The following is a 19,367-nucleotide window of genomic DNA, read 5'->3' as shown; positions in this document are numbered from 1 at the left end:
TCTGTCTTTGGGTCCTGTGGATGTATAGGCAGGCATGGTGGGAATTCTATGATCTAACCTCTACTCATTAGTTCTGTGTTATTGGGATGGTTTCTTAATTTCCATCAACTTCAGTGTCCTCATCTGTAAACTGGGGGTAGTTACCTTTTTTACTTTGGATGACTGTTGTGACAACTGAGATTAAATCTACATGGTTGATGTTTAGCAGATTACTAGAGATTTTTATTACTAGCAGATTTTTATCATTTTTTGGTTTTATTTTGGTACTGGGGATTGAACCCAGGAGTACTCTACCACTGAGCAACATCTCCAGTCCTTTTTATTTATTAATTTTTTAAATTTTGAGACAGGGTCTTTTTGAGTTGCCAAGGAAGGCCTTGAATTTGTAATCCTCATGCGTCAGCTCCCAGAGTCTCCAGGATTACAGGTGGGCCACTGCATCCAGCCTGGAAACTGGATTCTTTACACTGTAACTTGCACAGACACGTTCTCAGGACTGCTGCTTGAGATTTCACTGTAGTATAGGAGCCTTTTCCTGGCAATTACCAAGCAGCAGTCAGTGCTGTAGAACTGACTATTTGGAAAAGAAGCTTGAAGTATACTTGTAATTTGTCCATTTAACTATGTCTTGTTACTGGGGATTGAACTCAGGGGCATTTACCACTGAGCTGCATGCCCAGCCCTTTTCATTGTTTATTTTGAGATAGTCTCACTAAGTCGTTGGGACGGGACTCAAATTTGCAATCCTCCAGCATCCCAAGTAGTTGTCATTGTAGGTGTGCCCTGTTGTACCCTGTGTGCATCTTTCATACTCAGAAGGTTTTGTTCTCAAAGGGCCTTATCAATATTTTAAATATTTTTTCCTCATCCAGATTGTTGTGAATGAGTTTCTGTTTTACTCTTACTTTGATGACTGGGCCCAAGATTTTATGATTCCCTCCGGTATTTTGTTTTACTTAATTTACATTTAAATGAGCATATGATGTGTTCCCTCTTTTTCTTTCTTTTTACTTTATTTCATTTTATGTCGTGTCACGTTATTTCATGTCATTTCATTTTATGGTTCTGGGCATTGAGCTGAGAGCCTCCCAACTGCTCTTCCACTCAGTCCTTCCCCCAGCTCTTCTTGGCTACTTAATATCCAACTTGTCTTGTTTTGAAGTCTCTCCATGGAAAGGGAGAGTTACTGGTAATAACCAGGAAAGTAAATTATAGAGCTGCCCCATGGTCTGTACAATAGAGGGATGAGGAGTACAAAGATATCCATGAAACATGGTACTATCTGGCAGGTCTCAGAAGGTAATAAGATTGGGACATAAATGTTCTTGGGTACTTTATGTAAATTGTCCCATTTTGGTTTCATGAAAATCCTAGTAGGCAGAGATTATTATTCATTTTACAAATGAGGAAATTAAGAGATTAAGAATCCAAGTAAGGCAGAGCAGACATTCAAACCCAGCACTTGGTGCTTTGGGCCTCTTTTTTTTAATGTTTATTTTTTTAGTTGTAGTTGGACACAATACCTTTATTTTATTTATTTAGTTTTATGTAGTGCTGAGGATCAAAACGAGGGCCTCGCACATGCTAGGCAAGTGCTCTACTGATGAGCCACAGCCCCAGGCCCTGGACCGTGTTTTTAAGAGAGTGTCTCTAAGTAGGTAGAAGCATTGAAATGTCACCTTATTCAGTAGAAACACATTTTTACATTTCAGTCTGTTCTGAATGCATTTCTGGGTGGATTTAAGAGCCTTAGTAATAAAGAGACATTTATAATATTGACTCATATCAAGAATCCCAACAACATAGTTGTTTCTTTTAGTATGTTTGTTAATGTTATATTTCTCCATTGCTATATTTTACATTCTGAAAATAGGCAATGTGATAAAATCTGCACTCAAGAGGTTTATGAAGGCCATTTAAAGTTGTATGTTATCGCCATGAAATATTGAAATCTTTTGGACAACAGACAGTAGACTTGTAAAATCTTGGATCGAGAAGATCAGGAGTTCCCTTGTTGGACTCTCCATTCTTGTGTTGGAATTCCCTCTACTTTCGTTTCCGGGAAACAATCTTTAATTTCCTTTGATGAGTGATTCAATCCACTTTCACTCATTGAACCAAAATCCACTTCACTTAGCCTTTTGCGTTAAATAAGCATTTTTAGATGTTTGTGTATATACATATCTGTGTCTAGTCCTTCCAAAGGAATAAAACCTAGTCTGTTTTGAGTGGAACTATACTATGAACGCTCACCACCTATGTCATAACTACTATCCAACCTCATGGGGACCCTGTCTCCTTATAATCCTAAATATATCCCCTGCTTATTCTGCCCAGTTCTCTCCTTGGACTTCCTGCCCTCTCTTTGGATCCCCAGTTCAGTCTTCTCCTACTCCACTCTCATTAGCTGAGTGTCTATCTCTGGCTCTCTTCCTCTCAATTTTCTCATTTTTTCTTCCTCTGAGGAGGAAGGCTTCCTTTTTTTGTTGTTGTTTTTCTGCAAATATTTATTGAATCATGGTCCAGATGAGGCCATAGGGATAGAGAAGATTAAGACATTGACCTTGACTTTCAGGGGTGTGTAGTCTTGTAGCAGATGCAGACAAACAGAAACAAAGGCAAAAGGGTGGCATGTGCTCACCAGTAGGTAGAGTGCCAGTGTATTTATTAACCTGCCCACCGCCTATACTGTGAGCCTCTGTGATCAGATTTCCCACATTTAATTCCTTCCCTCCAAAATTCCTCTTACAGTGCTTGTGGGACACAAGAACTGTGTAAACATATTTATTAAATGGTTTAAATAAGAGGGAAAAATGGGAGATGCTTAAAAAAGAGTTGAGTAAAAGTGAGGAAGAAGATGATATTATTAACAGCTAGTACTTATTGAGATTTACTGCTATAGTTTGGATCCTATATATCTCGCAAAGGCTCATATGTTAAAGTCTTGGTCCCCAGCATGAAACTGGTGAGAGTGTGTGGAACCTTTGAAAGGTGAGCCCTCATGGGATGTCTTCTGGTCATTCATTGAGGATGTGTCCTTGTAATGGGTAGCAGGGATCCAGCCTCTTCTTTGCTCTCTCTGTCCCAGCCTTGAGATAGCTGGCTTGCTCTGCCATGCCCTTCTGCCATGGTGTGCTTAACAGCAAGGGGTCCAGCTGATGGTGGACTGACCCTCCAAAATTGTGAGCCAGAGTAAAACTTTTTACTTTATAAACTCATTATCTCAGCTACTTGTCACAGTAGCAGAAAGCTGACCAACACATTCATTATGGGTTAATTATCTTTCTTTGTATTAGTTTTTTTATTTATGTATGACAGCGGAATGCATTGCAATACATATCACATATATAGAGCACGTTGTTTTCATATCTCTGGTTTTATACACAGTATATTCACACCATTCATGTCTTCATACATGTACTTAGGATAATAGTGTCCATCACATTCTATCATCACTTCTAAACCCATGCCCCCTCCCTTCCCCTCCCACCCCTCTGCCCTATCTAGAGTTTGTCTGTTCCTCCAATGCTCTCCCTCCCTACCCCACTAAGAATCAGCCTCCTTATATCAAAGAAAACATTCAGCATTTGGATTTTTGGGATTGGTTAACTTCACTTAGCATTATTCTCCAACTCCATCCATTTACCTGCAAATGCCATGATTTTATTCTTTTATTGCTGAGTAATATTTCATTGTGTATGTTTGCCACAGTTTTCAATCCATTCATCTACTGAAGGGCATCTAGGTTGGCTCCACAGTTTAGCTATTGTGAATTGTGCTGCTATAAACATTGATGTGGCTGTGTTCCTGTAGTATGCTGTTTTTAAGTCCTTTGAGTATAGACCGAGGTGTGGGATAGCTGGGTCAGATGGTAGTTCCATTCCCAGCTTTCCAAGGAATCTCCATACTGCTTTCCATATTGGCTACACCAATTGCAGTCCCACCAGCAGTGTATTTTCTCCCACATCCTCGCCAACACTTATTGTTGTTTGTGTCCATAATAGCTGCCATTCTGATTGGAGTGAGATGAAATCTTAAGAGTACTTTTGATTTTTATGTATCTAATTGCTAGCGTTGATGAACATTTTTTTTTCATATATTTGTTGACTGATTGTATATCATCTTCTGAGAAGTGTCTGTTCAGGTCCTTGGCCCATTTATTGATAGGGTTGGTTGGTTGGTTGGTTGGTTATTTATTTATTTATCTATCTATCTATCTATCTATCTATCTATTTATTTATTTATTTTAGTGTTTAGCTTTTTGAGTTCTTTATATACCCTAAAGATGAGTGCTCTGTCTGATATATGAGGGGTAAAGATTTGCTCCCAAGATGTACACTCTCACAAATTGTTTCTTTTGCTGAGAAGAAACTTTTTAGTTTGAATCTGTCCCATTTATTGATTCTTGATTTTAATTCTGGCACCAAAGGAGTCTTATTAAGGAAGTTGGGGGATAATCCCACATGATGGAGATCAGGGCCTACTTTTTCTTCTATTAGATGCAGGGTCTCTGGTTTTATTCCCAGGTCCTTGATCCATTTTGACTCGAGTTTTGTGCATGGTGAGAGATAGGGGTTTAATTTCATTTTGCACGTGGATTTTCAGTTTTACCAGCACCATTTGTTGAAGAGTTTATCTTTTCTCCAGTGTGTGTTTTTGGTACCTTTGTCTAATATAAGATAATTGCAATTTTGTGGGTTAGTCTCTGTGCCCTCTATTCTGTACCATTGGTCTACCAGTCTGTTTTGGTGCCAATACCATGCTGTTTTTGTTACTATTGCTCTGTAGTATGGTTTAAGGTCTGGTATAGTGATGCCCCCTGCTTCACTCTTCCTGCTAAGGATTGCTTTAGCTATTCTGGGTCTCTTATCTTAGCAGATGAATTTCATGATTGCTTTTTCAGTTTTTATGAGGAATGCCATTGGGATTTTGATTGGAATTGCATTAAATCTGTAAACTGCTTTTGGTGGTATGGTCATTTTGATAAAACATTAATTCTGCCTAACCTAGAGCGAGGTAGATCTTTCCATCTTCTAAGGCCTTCTTTGATTTCTTTCTTTAGGGTTCTATAATTTTCTTTATACAGATCTTTTACCTCTTTCCTTAAGTGGATTCCCAAGTTTTTTGTGTGTGTTCTGGGGTTTTTGTTTTGTTTTTGGTTTTGTTTTTGTTTTATTTTTATTGTTGTTGTTTTGAGGTTATTGTGAACGAGATAGTTTTTCTCATTTCTTTCCAGAGGCTTTGACACTGATATACAGAAATGCTTTTGACTTATGATGTTGATTTTATATCCTGCTACATTCATTTATTTACTAGTTCTAGAAGTTATCTGGTGGAACTTTTAGGGTCTTCTAGGTGTAGAATCGTATCATCATCAAATAATGCCAATTTGAGTTCTTTTCCTATATGTATCCCTTTGATTTCTTTCGTCTAATTGTTGTGGCCAGTGTTTCATGTACTGTGTTAAGTAGAAGTGGTAAAAGAGGGCATCCCTGTCTTGTTCCAGTTTTTAGAGGGAATGCCTTCAATTTTTCTTCATTTAGAATGATGTTGGCCTGGGGCTTAGCGTAGAGAGTCTTTATGATGTTGAGATATGTTCCTGTTATCTTTAGTTTTTCTAGTGTTTTGAACATGAAGGAGTGCTGTATTTTGTCATATGCTTTTTCTGCATCTATTGAGATGATTACATGATTCTTATCTTTAATTCTATTGATGTGATGACTTACATTTATTGATTTCTGTTGAACCAACCTTGCATCCCTGGGATGAATCCCACTTGATCATGGTGCACAATCTTTTTGATGTTTTTCTATTCCATTTGCCAGAACTTTATGAGAATTTTTGTATCTTGTTCATTAGAGATACTGGTCTGAAGTTTTCTTTTTTTGATATGTCTTTGCCTGGTTTTGGAATCAGGGTGATATTGGCCTCATAAAATGAGTTTGGAAGTGCTCCCTCTTTTTCTATTTCCTGAAATTAATTAAGAGTATTGGTATTAGTTCTTCTTTAAAGGTCTTGTAGAACTCGGCTGTGTATCCATCCAGTCCTTGGCTTTTCTTGGTTGGTAGACTTCTGATAGTATCTTCTATTCCGTCATTTGAATTTTTTTTAAGAGAGAAAGAAAGAAAGAGAATTTTAATATTTATTTTTTAGTTCTCGGCGGACACAACATCTTTGTATGTGGTGCTGAGGATCGAACCCAGGCCGCATGCAAGCCAGGCGAGCATGCTACCACTTGAGCTGCATCCCCAGCCCATCGTCATTTGAAATTGATCTGTTTAAATTGTGTATTTCATCCTGATTGAATTTAGGCAAATCATATGACTCTAGAAATTTGTCAATGCCTTTGAGGTTTTCTATTTTATTGGAGTACAAGTTTTCAACATCATTTCTGATTATCTTCCTGTTTGTCTGTAGTGTCTGTCGTGGTTTTGGAAGGAAGGCTTCCTTTTTATAGGCCAGCCTTTACACAGACGTTTGTTTTAATTTTTCAGGTATTGTCCTTCCTTACCCACTTTTTTGTTTGACACACTTAGTTTTACAAGTGCAAAAATAATGCAGTGGGATTCCATAATGTTTACCAATAAAATTAAAAACTTAAAAGTCTTATAACGCCCACTTTATTATCTTTTGCATGATTTTCACATTTTTAAAAGGATATTCAATATTTATACCTTTTTCATTATTGTATTTTGCAGCTACCATTTATCATTTTATCACCTATTATTAGATAGTTTATTTTCATTTTTTGTTATTTTAAGTTAATGCATCTAGAATATCATCCAATCTTTTTCCATATTTTGGATTTTTTAAACAGCTTTCCACCAGTAGCATCTGTTAAAAATATGATTCTAGTACTGAAACTTCTTGAGAAATTGCTCTCGTGACATACCATACCATAAACTTGCTGTGGCAGCAGCCCCCAGTGACCTCCACGTTAACAAGTCCAGTGGCTGCATCATCCTGGACATCTCCGTGATCCTGTTCACCACTCTCCCATTTTAAAGTACTACTCCTTTAGCTGCTGTGACATCACTGTCTCCTGATTTTTCTTATGGGTTTGAATCTCTGCTCTGCTCTTATGATCTTTACCTAGTTACCTAGCCTTTCAGAGTTTTAGTGTCCTTGTTGGCACGATTATGGTTACTTGTCTTATTCCTTGGATTAAATTACACACAAAGCCACAAGCACAATGTCTGTTACAGAGTACAATATGATAAATGTATCCTTCCATTTCTGTCTCTGGCTCCTTACTTTCTGCATAGAGCTCTCTCATATGAGGGGAAAACAAAGCACATGGTAACCTTTCCAGATAGGAAGGTCATGATGCCAGGTATGCTTCTATCAGAGTGGGCTGTTAGTTTTTCTAACAAGTCATAATTGTATAGTAAGATGTGATTGTGAAATATATTTGAGCTACATGAAGCTGAAAGTTTGGATTTTCTCTCACAGCTTCTCCTAGAGTGTTCTTGTTGTGGATGAAGCCCACAGATTGAAAAGCCAAAGCTCTCTGCTGCATAAGACACTCTCAGAGGTAAACTCAAAGGATAGTCTTAGTTTTTACACACACCCCTTCCTTTTTTAATAGACTTTATTTTTTAGAGCAAGTTAGGATTACAACAAAATTGAATAGAAGGTAGAGAGTTCCCATATATCCCCTGCCCCTTTACAAGCCTAGCTTCCCCCATCTCAGCCTCTCCCTGAAGAGAGATGTTAAAACTAATGAAACTACATTGGCACCGCAGTGTCACCAGAGTCCGTAATGCTGGATTCACTCGCTGTTGCATGTCCTGTGAGTTTGAACAAACAGGTGATGGCATGTTTCCACCCTATAGTATCATGCAGAGCAGTTTCCTGGCTCAGAAATCCTATACCCATCTGTTCACCGTTCCTTCTCCCCTCTAACTCCCCTTTAAAACCACTTAGTTTAGTCTATACAGAGCCAACTAAATTGAAACTTTATTATTATTATTCTAATTTGTAATATATGATAGCAGAATGCATTACAATTCACATTACCCATATAGAGCACAATTGTTTATATCTCTGGTTGTACACAAGTAGAGTCACACCATTCGTGTCTTCATACATGTACTTCGGATAATGATGTCCATCTCATAAATTAAAACTTCTGTATTAAGACTTCTGCAGAGCTAAATAAACCTATTTTGGAGGGCAGTGACAAAAGTAGTATTTAATATGGCTAATTACTATTCCTTTCTCTTTTATATAGAAGATAACATTTACTAAAATCTAGTTATCAAATGAGTCAGACCCTACCCCAATAAAATGCATTGTATTTTTGGAGATGTTTCAACTCTCTTTTGAGTGCTTTTAATTTTTCTCTCTCTCTTTTTTTTTTTTTACAAATAAAGATCTTATACTCCTGTCTGCAGTTGTAGATGCATTGGATATACCTTATGCCTCCCCCAATTTACCTATTTAGAAACTTACCTTTCACGTGGAGTCATGAAGAGACCAATTTCTTACAACATATTGCCTTCAGTCTCTCGTCTGTTGTATTTTTAGTATGATACACTTGATTGCATTCCCTTCTCTTGATCTCTTGTATCATTCAGCAAAGTAGATGAGAAAGATCATTGTGGCCTGGAGCTGCCCTTGTTTCTGAGAAGCCAATGAAATGTGAAGTACCTTGTTGACTTGAAAATTTGCTCATTCATGAGACCACACTTGTTAATTTCTGAGATAATCAAAATTTGGTCCTCATCCTATAATAAATCACTTAAATTTAGAGGTCATTTAGAAGAAAATCTTAGACCTGGATTATGTATTTTAATATTTATTGGCCTAAAAGTTGCAGTGTTTAGAGTTTTTACTGAAGATATCATCATTTTTATTAGTTTCAAATATTGTTATTTCCTGCCTGGTAGGGCATCCTCTATCTCTGCTGTCCTCTTTGCCTTTTTTTAGGGACCCTTGATTACATGTCCTTCCCAAGAGTTTGTACTCTATATTTAAAATAATACACATGCATAGGATGTGACTTTTCCACATTACTTAATTCTGCTGGTGTAAGTTCTTGTTAATGTCAGCTCAGAGGTTGACCTTGCTTGGCCTAATATCTGTTGTTACTGTTTTTCTTCCTTCATTAGTCTCTTATCCTCCGTGTTCCTGTCTGTTTCTCAATGTTTTTCCTTTTTCTCTTGGAAATGCTGGGGTTTGACCCAGGGCTTCATGCATGCTAGGCAAGCGTTCTGCTGGTGACCCACATTCCCAGCCCTGTTTCTCAAAAATTTACAAAATCCCTTTTTATATTGGACTGTCCATGGCTTACTATCCAGAAACATCTAGAAATCTTGATATCTTGACTCTGATATATTGCAAAGTTTATGAACAGACATTGTGTCAGTGTAAATCTTGCTGTTTGCTTGTAGCAGAGAGGCCTGATGCTATAAATAACTTTGGCTTCTTAAACTCTTTGAATGAATGTGTTTACTCAGATACTCCCATTAATTCCCCCATGTAGGTCATAACATAGTTTGACTCCTCACATAGATTGCATTTAGTAACCCTAGTGAATACTCATGTAATACTCAAGAGTTTACAACTCGATGTCACATGCTTACAAGAGTGTCTTCTTACAGATTATTATCCCCTCCTTATGGTCGAAACTGGAGAGGTATTATTTCTCAATTAAATAGAGTGTACAACTTGAACCTGAGCCTTCTGATTTCATTTGCCTTGGTTCATTGTGTTATATCATGTCCCTCTGTGTTCAAATAAATGTTGTGATGGGTCACTTGGTTTTGCTTACCAGTGGTAGAGATTTTTAATTGTGTTAATTTACATATTCTAGTTCTCAGTGGTCTTCAGTCTCCTGTTGACTGGAACTCCTATCCAGAACAGCCTCCAAGAGCTCTACTCTCTCCTCAGTTTTGTGGAACCTGACCTGTTTTCCAAGGAACAGATGGAGGATTTTGTTGAACGTTACTGGGATATTGAAAAAGAGTCCAAATCAGGTTAATTCCCATTTAGCAAATTATCCCCAAGAGATCTTGACACAGAAACTTCCCTAATGCATAAGAGTTGTAGATTGAAAAGGAAGAGAATCAATAACTGGAGAATGCCTTCCAGGGAGAAAAACCACCACAGATATAAGGCAGATGATGGTCCCTCATGTGGTATCCACTTGTTTGCTATCCATGGCTCTTACTTGTTTGTTACATGATTCTGCAGTGGGGCTTATTGGTTCACTTTTGGAAAAAGTAGAAAGTACCCACTGATATGTGTGCTTTTTAAAAAACCAACTTCTAATTTTTTTTCATTTTTTTTCTCTTTGTGGTATGGAGATTGAACCCAGGGGTGCTCTACCACAGGGATACATTCCCAGTCCTTCTGTAAAAAAATGGAGACAGGGTCTTGCTCAGTTTCATAGGCTGGCCTTCAGCTTACCATCCTCATGCCTCAAGTTCATGTTACCATGCTGCTTCAACTTGTAATTTATAAAAATTATAGACTTTGTTAACTTTCCATGCCACTTGCCAGTGGAGAAAAGTAAGTGCATGCTATAGACCCAGACTACTGTTAAGAATTCTACAACACTGCTGTTTTCTTTTAACCAGAAGTTCGAGATGATTGGGATGTGGAAGGGAAAAGGGAAGCCTTCATTCGTATAACCGTAGCTTTTTCTTATACCTTTGCCACTCTGCCTTGTGGAACATTCCCATAATATCTGAATACCCTAGGATGATTGTCCAAAACAGATGGCAGGGGGCCTCCCAATGATTATGTGTGTGCTGGTTAAATATGAGTTGCAGAGGGTTCTTAGAGCAAAAATTCCCAAACCACAGGGTAAAGATGACTAGCAAACCTGCTCTGATTGATTACTCCCATGTTTAGAGTTGTCAGATATGGGACATCTAATTACAAATGACAAGGGACACACTGGTACTGAAGAGCTATGAATTGTTTATCTGAATTTCACATTTAACAGGTTGCTTGTATTTTTGTTTTCTGTTTCTGGTTTTCCTACATGATGTATACTTCCAACTTAGTGTAGCTTTTGAAGTCTAAGATGCCTGTAAAAGAACAAGGGATTAGAAGTTTTTAAAAATCCACTTTTAATGCTCGCCATTTTCACATTCACTTGTGTGTCCATGGATAAGTGGTCTGATTTCTCTGAGCCTCACTTAACTGTCATAAACATGGAGACAGTATTGCTCACCCTGCATTTCTACGCTGTATGCTGATCAGTGAGATGGAATGAAGAATACCCTGGAAAACAGTGTCTTGAAAATGAGATTATTCCTAAGAAGAATCCAGTTCTTTGAGTGTTGTAGTTTGGGTATTAAAAGCCAGTAACAAGTCCAGAAGGAATAGGAAGAAACCAGGATAGGGAGAAATGATTGGTCCTCTAATTATGGTGGTTCAGCTTATAATTTTTTGACTTTACCACTTTACAAAAGCAGCAACATTCAATAGAAACTGTACTTTGAATTTCAAATTTTTATTGGTGTACCTATTTGTACCTATGTTTGAGGTACATATTTATACCTGTTGATGTTTTGCATAGTGATCACTTAGGTCATTAGCATATCATATAGCAAAACCTTTATCATTTCTTTATGTTGAATATATTCAAAATTCTAGATTCTAACTGGTTTAAGATATAAAATGCATTATTGTTAGTTATATTAGAATGTTCAATATAATCATCAGGGAAATGCAAATCAGGAACATAATGGGAAACCTCCCCCCCCCTTAGAATGGTTATTACAGACACCAAACGCTGGCAAGGCTGTGGTGGAAGTGGAACTCTGAGACACCCCGGGAATGGAGATGGTATGGCCATCGTAAAAACCAGGATGGCATTTCCTCAGAAAACTAAATAGAACTGCTGTACAATTCAGCAATCCCATACTGGGCATATAGTCGAAGAAGGGGATCGACATGTCAAGAGATGTCTGTGCTCCTGTGTTCATTGCAGCACTCTTAACAGTACCCAGAGTGTGGAGCTCACCTAGGCGTCCATTAGCAGATAAAAAGGAAATGTGGTGTAGATACAGGATGGGATGCTCTTCAGCCATAAGAAGGCATGAGTTTCAGTCTTTTCCCAGACTTGGGATAGGTTGTAAGGTACTGTCCTGTGAGGCGGGGTGGCAGCAGCGAGGCACCACTCCCCAATGACTCAGCGACCCTGAGGGTAAGTAACTGATACCACACAGTGCTCTGTGTTGTCAGTTGTTTAGTCACAGGCATTCAGCACATTACATGAAGTATTCACAGTTTTTCATAGAAGAGGCTTGGGTTAGATTTTTTTGCTGAGTGGACTAATGTAAGTGCTGAGCACATTTGAGGTAGGGTGGGCTGAGCTGTGGTGTTTGGTATGTTAGGTCCGTTCAAGGCACTTTTTACATCTAAGATATTTTCAGTTTGTGATGGGTTTATAGGAATGTAATCCCTTTGTAAGTCCAGGAGCATCTGTAACTGAAAACTTACTGTACAGACTTAGAACGCAGAATTAGCATGAAAATGAGGAAAATGAGTTGCTCCATGTTCTCTAGTAGTTCGGCGCCTCTGCTGTATTTTTGTACCACACTCTTTTATGTTGTTTCCTTCCACAGCAAGTGAACTTCACAACCTCTTGCAGCCGTTTCTGCTGAGGAGAGTGAAAGCAGTGGTAGCTAAAGAACTTCCCAAAAAGACAGAAGTAGTGATATACCATGGCATGTCAGCATTGCAGAAAAAATACTACAAGGCTATTTTGATGAAAGACCTAGGTATTCAGAGGACACTTGGTCCATTAAGAAACTAAATGGGGATGTGATTTTTGTGCAGGGAAATATTTATGATTACACTCACTTTGTGTAGCAAGAATATAAGGTAGAATTTTGTATTCTGAATGATACGCCAATCACCTGATGTGGAACAATAGCAGTGTTAAGTGTAGCTCAGACTTGGTTGTTGCATGATGGAATTTCTCTTTTTCCTCTTGCATGGTTTTTCTTATGCCTGCAATATAGCAAACACTTTTAAGTGTCTACTCATGATTTTTATCCTCTATTTGCTTTTTTTTCTCCCATCTTAAAACCACAATAGCAGTTAAAGAAGAAATTTTAGAAGTTTACAATTGTTTTAACAAAGCACTGCTAAGTTCACCTTGTAGACTTCCTTCTCAAAACAAAGTGAGGAGTAAGAAAATCCCATATGGATATGATTTTAATTCTCAGTGCAATTGATTGCCATTTGGGAGGGTAGTATAAACTTGAGGGAAATACTATGAAATGAGAAAGGTTATGTTTGTGTTTTGTTTGTGTTTTGATTTGTTAGTCCCTTTTCCTCTCTATCTTCAAAATTTCAGATGCATTTGAAAATGAGATGGCAAGGAAAATTAAACTTCAGAATATCTTATCCCAGCTTCGAAAGTGCGTGGATCACCCGTATTTGTTTGATGGTGAGCCAGTGTCCTGTTTCCCCCCATTATTTTTCATTAGTAGTTCTGTAACCAAAATCATAGCCAGAGTCTTCAACAGAACTGCTGCATTCATGTGTCTACTCTGCTTCTTCTCATTTTCTGTATATTAATGATATCTCGTGTTATTCATACTGAAGATTTCTTCACATGTCCCGTAATATTCCTTAAGCTGCTTTCCTTTTTCTCTCTTAATGCAGGATCCATTGCATTTGCCTGGACTCTACTTTTCTGCAATCTAGAAATGTTTCTAAGATTTTTTGGAGGGCAGGGAGCTTTTCTTTCTTTCATGATAGTGACAGTTGTGGAGAGGAAAACTGGCAGCTTTACAGAATGGGTCATAATGGCGATTCATCTGACCCTTCTTTAGGATTGGATTTCCTTTTGTCTTGAGCCCTCTCGGTCACTACGCCCAGTTCTCTGTGTTCTCTGTGATGCCCAGGCATTGTCAGTTCACGTTTCGTTAAACTCTCAGATCCCTTGACACAGCAGATGGCTTCCTCCTTGGGATGCTCTTCACTCAGCTTCTGGGGTAGCAGTTTTTCCTGCCTTTCTTCCTGTCTGCATGCTCCTTCTCTGTGTCCTTTGCTCTCTCCTTTCATCCTAGTGACTTCTGTACATGTCCCTCTAAGCACTGCTCTTGTTGCCACAAATTTATGTGTAGTGTTTCATTTTCATTCCCATTGGGGTTTTTGGATGCACTCTGATGGCTGGCCCTGGAATTCCTTAGTGTAGAAAGATTGCAAAAAGTCTGCTGTACTTGTTTTAAGGAGTCTGCCAAGTACCATTAGGAGCTGTTTAAAAGTTTAACAGAACTTTAATCAAGTGCACATTAGAACTTTTTTTTTAAGGGAGAAGGGCCATTAGGAACATAGATTTTGAAGGACATCTTCCAGAATATTCTGACTGCCGCCTGTACCTTGAGAATCACTTTTATACACACCTAAGCCTATTTCTTGATTTCTTATCTAGAGTGAGAGCCTTAGAATTTCCTTTGTGGATCTTCTTGATCTCTGGCATCTTCCTTTCCCTCAGTTTCCTAAAGAGTGAGTTTGTTTCTTAGATAAATATTTATTAGACTTTTTGGATGTGCCAGGCTCTGCAGCTGATATTAAGCAAATAATTAGAAAATGCCTCGAATAGGTGAGACTGAAGGGCCTACTGCATTAGAAAGAGCTTGGGCTCTCTCTGTTGCCTACCTATTGGGTTTTCTACTTAAGAATTTTGCCCTGACTCAGGGCACACAATTAGGATTGGGCTCTCTGCTTTCCAGGTGTGGAGCCAGAGCCTTTTGAAGTTGGAGACCACCTGATTGAGGCTAGTGGGAAACTTCACCTGCTGGATAAGCTGCTGGCATTCCTGAATTCCAGGTAGGAATAGGTTGACATGTACTGCTCTTGGGGAGTGACTAGTTCAAACCTGAGTAATGAAGAACTTACTGATTCTTGAGACTGATTCAAGTTCCCTTTTTTAGAAGCCTGGAATTCAGGGCCTACTTTCTCTGCAACTGTACACCCACCCCATTCTATCTCATCCAACCCCACTCCTCCACTTTGATCCTTTCTTTCCTGAATTCCTTCAGCATTTAGGATCCCAGTCCAGGACTTGGCAAGCCCTACCTTACTCTGCTACCTTGTTGATCAATGTATGTTCACCTCATCTGTCCAGCTATGTTGGTTGCATCCACAAGGATGAGTCAACATTGAGCATTTCTTTTAAAATTGCCTGCTGGTTCCTTGAATTGAACTGACACATAATAAAGGTTGAGTAAACATTGGTTCTTGTTAATCTTTGGAATTTGATTTAAACTCAAGGCGTAGTTGGGGAATACTCTTTCCCTGAAATGCAAGTTGGGTATCAGAAGATGACATTTGGTTAGTGTTCAGCAGCCTGGTATCCAGCATGTACATCTTCATCACCACAGGAAAGGGGGAGTCTAGGAAAAGACAAGAGACTCAAGAATTTCAGAATTGTGCCTTTAGGATGATTGCCCCAGGTGTGGCCTGAACTAACTTAAAACTTCAGATTTGTCAAAATTGCCCAGTCTTTTGCAAATTAAATAATTGCATGTCCTGGGGCTGGAGTTGTGGCTCAGTGGTCGAGTGCTTGCCTAGATAGCACATGTGAGGCCCTGGGTCCAATCCTCAGCACCACACAAAGATAAATAAATAGCTCAGTGACTAAGCACTCGCCTCACATGCGTGAGGCAGGAGATTCGATCTTCAGCACCATGTACAAAAATATAAATAAATAAAACAAAGTTATTATGTCCATCTACAACTAAAGAAATTAAAAGAATAAAATAGATAAAGGTATTGTGTTCAACTATGACTAAAACGTAAATATGAAAAATTGTTAATAATCATAATTACATGTCTTACTGTATTTTATGGCCTTTGACGTATCTACCATAAGTGTGTGTGTTAGAGATGGAGAAGAACCTATAGATACCTTCCATCCAAGTTTTTCATGACCTCGAAAGGTCACGCCCAATGTCATATAGGTAGTAAGTGGCAGAGAGAGATAAGAATCCAGGTACTCACCTTCAAACTCAGTGCTTTTTCCAAAAATATGGGGCTAGAGCCTGGCCGATGTTCTCCCTAACTCTTGGTCTTACTCTCCTGGCAACATTAAGGTAAGTTCGTTTTCTTAGAAAAAAAATTTTTTTGACAGCATTGTCCTTGTTTGTTCAGGCAAATTTAAAACAATGTCTGATGATAAGGGCTGTCACCCTGATTTTGTTTCTTCTACATTATTTTGAATTATCCTTTCCTTTATTCACACTCTATATGTAAGTTTCTTGTGTACCATGGGGGATTGCTTCTCTAACATGATGCTTTTCGACTTTTCTAGATGGTAATGACTTGTACCGCCAAGTGGGAATAGCAGTAGATAGCCTTCCATAGCTCTTCAGGATCTTGGGGAGTGGGTGCACACACATTTGTACCTTGCCTTTACTCTTCACATGTATATTTATTTTACTATTGAAATGAAACTTCTGTCTTCATTGAGTGAAGTGATATTCCGGAAAGAAGATCCTTGGTTACGACAGGGCTTCCACACTCCCTGGTGAATTGACAGGTGCCCTGGGACTGCTCTGAGGGATGCAGCTACATGTGGAGGCACTTTGTCTTCTTGTATAAAGTATTCAGAGTTTCTGAGAAAGTTACAGGACATTGATATTTCTACTTTAGCATTTCCCTTATGTGTAAAGTTATCCCCTTTGGTCATGTTGCCTGAGGGTCACTCCCCGTAAACACTACTAGAGTTGGCAGTTTCTCCTTTTCTTCTTCTTGCCAGGGGTCATTGCGTCTTACTCTTCTCTCAGATGACCCAGATGTTGGATATTCTCCAGGACTATATGGACTGCAAAGGTGACTCCCCTTTTCCACTACATCATCTGAGAGTCATAAGGGGTGTGGGAAGGTTACCGAGGAAAAAGTTAAAGAAGGTGAAAAGGCTGAGGAGAGGGGACAGTGGTGTGTGAAGCAAGATCAACAGCAGGGTAGAGACGCATGGGCAGAAGTAACACCCACATTCTCACCAGGTGATGTAGGTGATGGGTATGGAGCAGACATTGTGAAAATGCTGAGTGGCTTCAAAAATGTGTGAGTCGAGTTTCAGCGACAAACACTTGCAGTGTCTCTCGACAGCTCAGCAGTTGTGTACTTATGCAGGATTAGTAAGAAAGGGAAGATAGATAGTATGGAGATCCCACAAATCAAGCAGAGGGAGGGTGAGAGCAGTTATTTCTGTGACAATAGGGGATGTAGGCAGTTACTTGAGAACTCTGCTTAATATATAATAAAATTGATGTGGGATAATGGGACAAAGCTTGAACAGGGGTTGATTTTTGAGCCTGTGGGAGAGTATCAGCCGCAGAAATAACTGTTTTAAAGTTTAGTTGGGAGTGGTCTCTCAGATCTACTTGATGCCCCCCAAGTACTGCAGTAACTGGACACTTCAGCTACTGGCACATTGAGGAATCTCGAGTACCAAAACATGAATTGAGATTATAATTCCCCTTCCTGACCTGATGCGTGGTGACAAGTGGAGAGCCCTAGAGCTTCACTAAAAAGCAGGTGCTGGGTCATCAGGTAGGCTCCCAAGCGCTTGTCTTACTGCTTGCCTAAGTCAGGATTGTGTCTCAGTAGTCACCAACTGCCAGTGTGTGGATATTTAGAGTGGCCTGGGAAGAGTCAAAACCAAATATTACCTATGCAAATGCCAAAGACTTTGGCTGCCTGTGGTTTTAAAACCCAGGATAGTGTGTTATGGTGATTTTTTTGGTGAAGTGATGAATTTTTTTTTTTTATTGGTTGTTCACAACGTTACAAAGCTCTTGACTGAAGTGATGAATTGTTCCCCTAAATTTAGATCTTTCAGACTGGGGTTGTGGCTCAGTGGTAGAGCCCTTACCTGGCATGTGAGAGACAATGGTTTGAATCCTCAGTACCACATAAAATAAGAAACAAGATCAAGTTATAAAACAATTGAGATTTTTCCTTTGGGCTTTATTGAAAGTAGGGCAGGCTTGGGTGTGGAAAGGACAAATAGGCATTGGCTTAGGGATGACTCGATTATTTTATTTCCTAAGAGTCCTTGCAAAGAGTAAGGACCTGTGTGTGGTTGTTGTCTTCTCTACGTAAAGGCTACAGCTATGAGCGTGTGGACGGTTCTGTGAGAGGCGAAGAGAGACACGTGGCCATCAAAAGCTTTGGACAGCAGCCCATCTTTGTTTTTCTCCTGAGCACCAGGGCAGGTAAGCCTATGGGTGTTGAGGAAGCAGACAGTCATCCCACCACTGGTACATTTTCCCCTAATTCTCTGAAAGGAGAGGTTCTTACCAAGGAGTATTGAAAAAAGAGAGAATCGAAGCACTTACGTAGCCTAGTACTGGACTTCTCGGTGTGGAGCTCTTTTCTGTTCAACCTGTGAAGCTGTGATCGTGAGAAGGGAGGCTGAAACCTGGGCCTGTTGGAAAGTAATTCTAATCCACTTAGACCACTGACCAGGAACGTCCTGTTTTGTTTTGTTTTTAATTTGGGGGAAAGTTTTATTCACATTCATTCATTCTCCTTTCTAGCCATGAATTTGGAAAATAAGATAATCTCTTTTCTAGTTTCCCTTCCTCCAGGAGTACCTCTGAAAGAGTGTTATAAAGTTTAATAAAGATTTGTTTAAAATATGACTAGAGTGAAACTGACAGCTATTTATAATTATTATGGTATTGTCCATATGACTTAATCATAAATAAATGACACTTGTGGTTTTGCCAGTTGCTTTCACATAGTATTAAATAATTTGAAATCGGTTTGGGGAAATGGAATTTTTCTTACATTCTGAATCAAAAAACCCTAAATTAATTTTGAATTCATAGTCTGGGTTTCATGATCTTATTTTTTTGATGGTAATCCTGATGGAATAGATATAGGAACACAAACAGGAATTGTGTCCTTGATGATAAAGAGATTAATGTCTTTATGGAATGAAAGGTCATCCTTATGTAGAAAGCACTTAGTAAGTGCTTTGTACTATATGGGTCTATAAAAGAAGTGTTAGATATGACCCTTGAGTATCAGGAGATCATTTCTCTAGTGTGTGTCTTAAAGCCAATAATAAGATACAATCAGATTCCTTTGGTCCAGTCTCTTCCCAGGTCATATACCACACCCTGTCATTCAGTCCCATTGTCTCATGATTATTCTTTGGGGAAGCTCAAAGGATGTGGTCAAAGGCATGGTCAGTGTTGGGAGAGGAATTCCATTTATGTGTTTAAGATTTTTTTTTTTAGAGGAAGAGAGAGAATTTTTTTAATATTTATTTTTTAGTTATCGGCAGATACAACATCGTTGTTTGTATGTGGTGCTGAGGATCGAACCCAGGCCACACGCATGCCAGGCGAGCACGCTACCGCTTGAGCCACATCCCCAGC

General features: G+C 38.9%; 1 pseudogene; it reads left to right on the top strand.

Moving 5' to 3' along the window:
- Positions 1-19,367, top strand: part of LOC144372427 (transport and Golgi organization protein 1 homolog) — a 141,101-nt pseudogene that overhangs the window by 38,282 nt on the left and 83,452 nt on the right.

This window comes from Ictidomys tridecemlineatus, unplaced genomic scaffold (assembly GCF_052094955.1).
Source record: "Ictidomys tridecemlineatus isolate mIctTri1 unplaced genomic scaffold, mIctTri1.hap1 Scaffold_103, whole genome shotgun sequence".
NCBI lineage: Eukaryota > Metazoa > Chordata > Mammalia > Rodentia > Sciuridae > Ictidomys > Ictidomys tridecemlineatus.
Note: the sequence above shows the minus strand (reverse complement) of the source record. Positions and strands in the feature narration are given on the sequence as shown.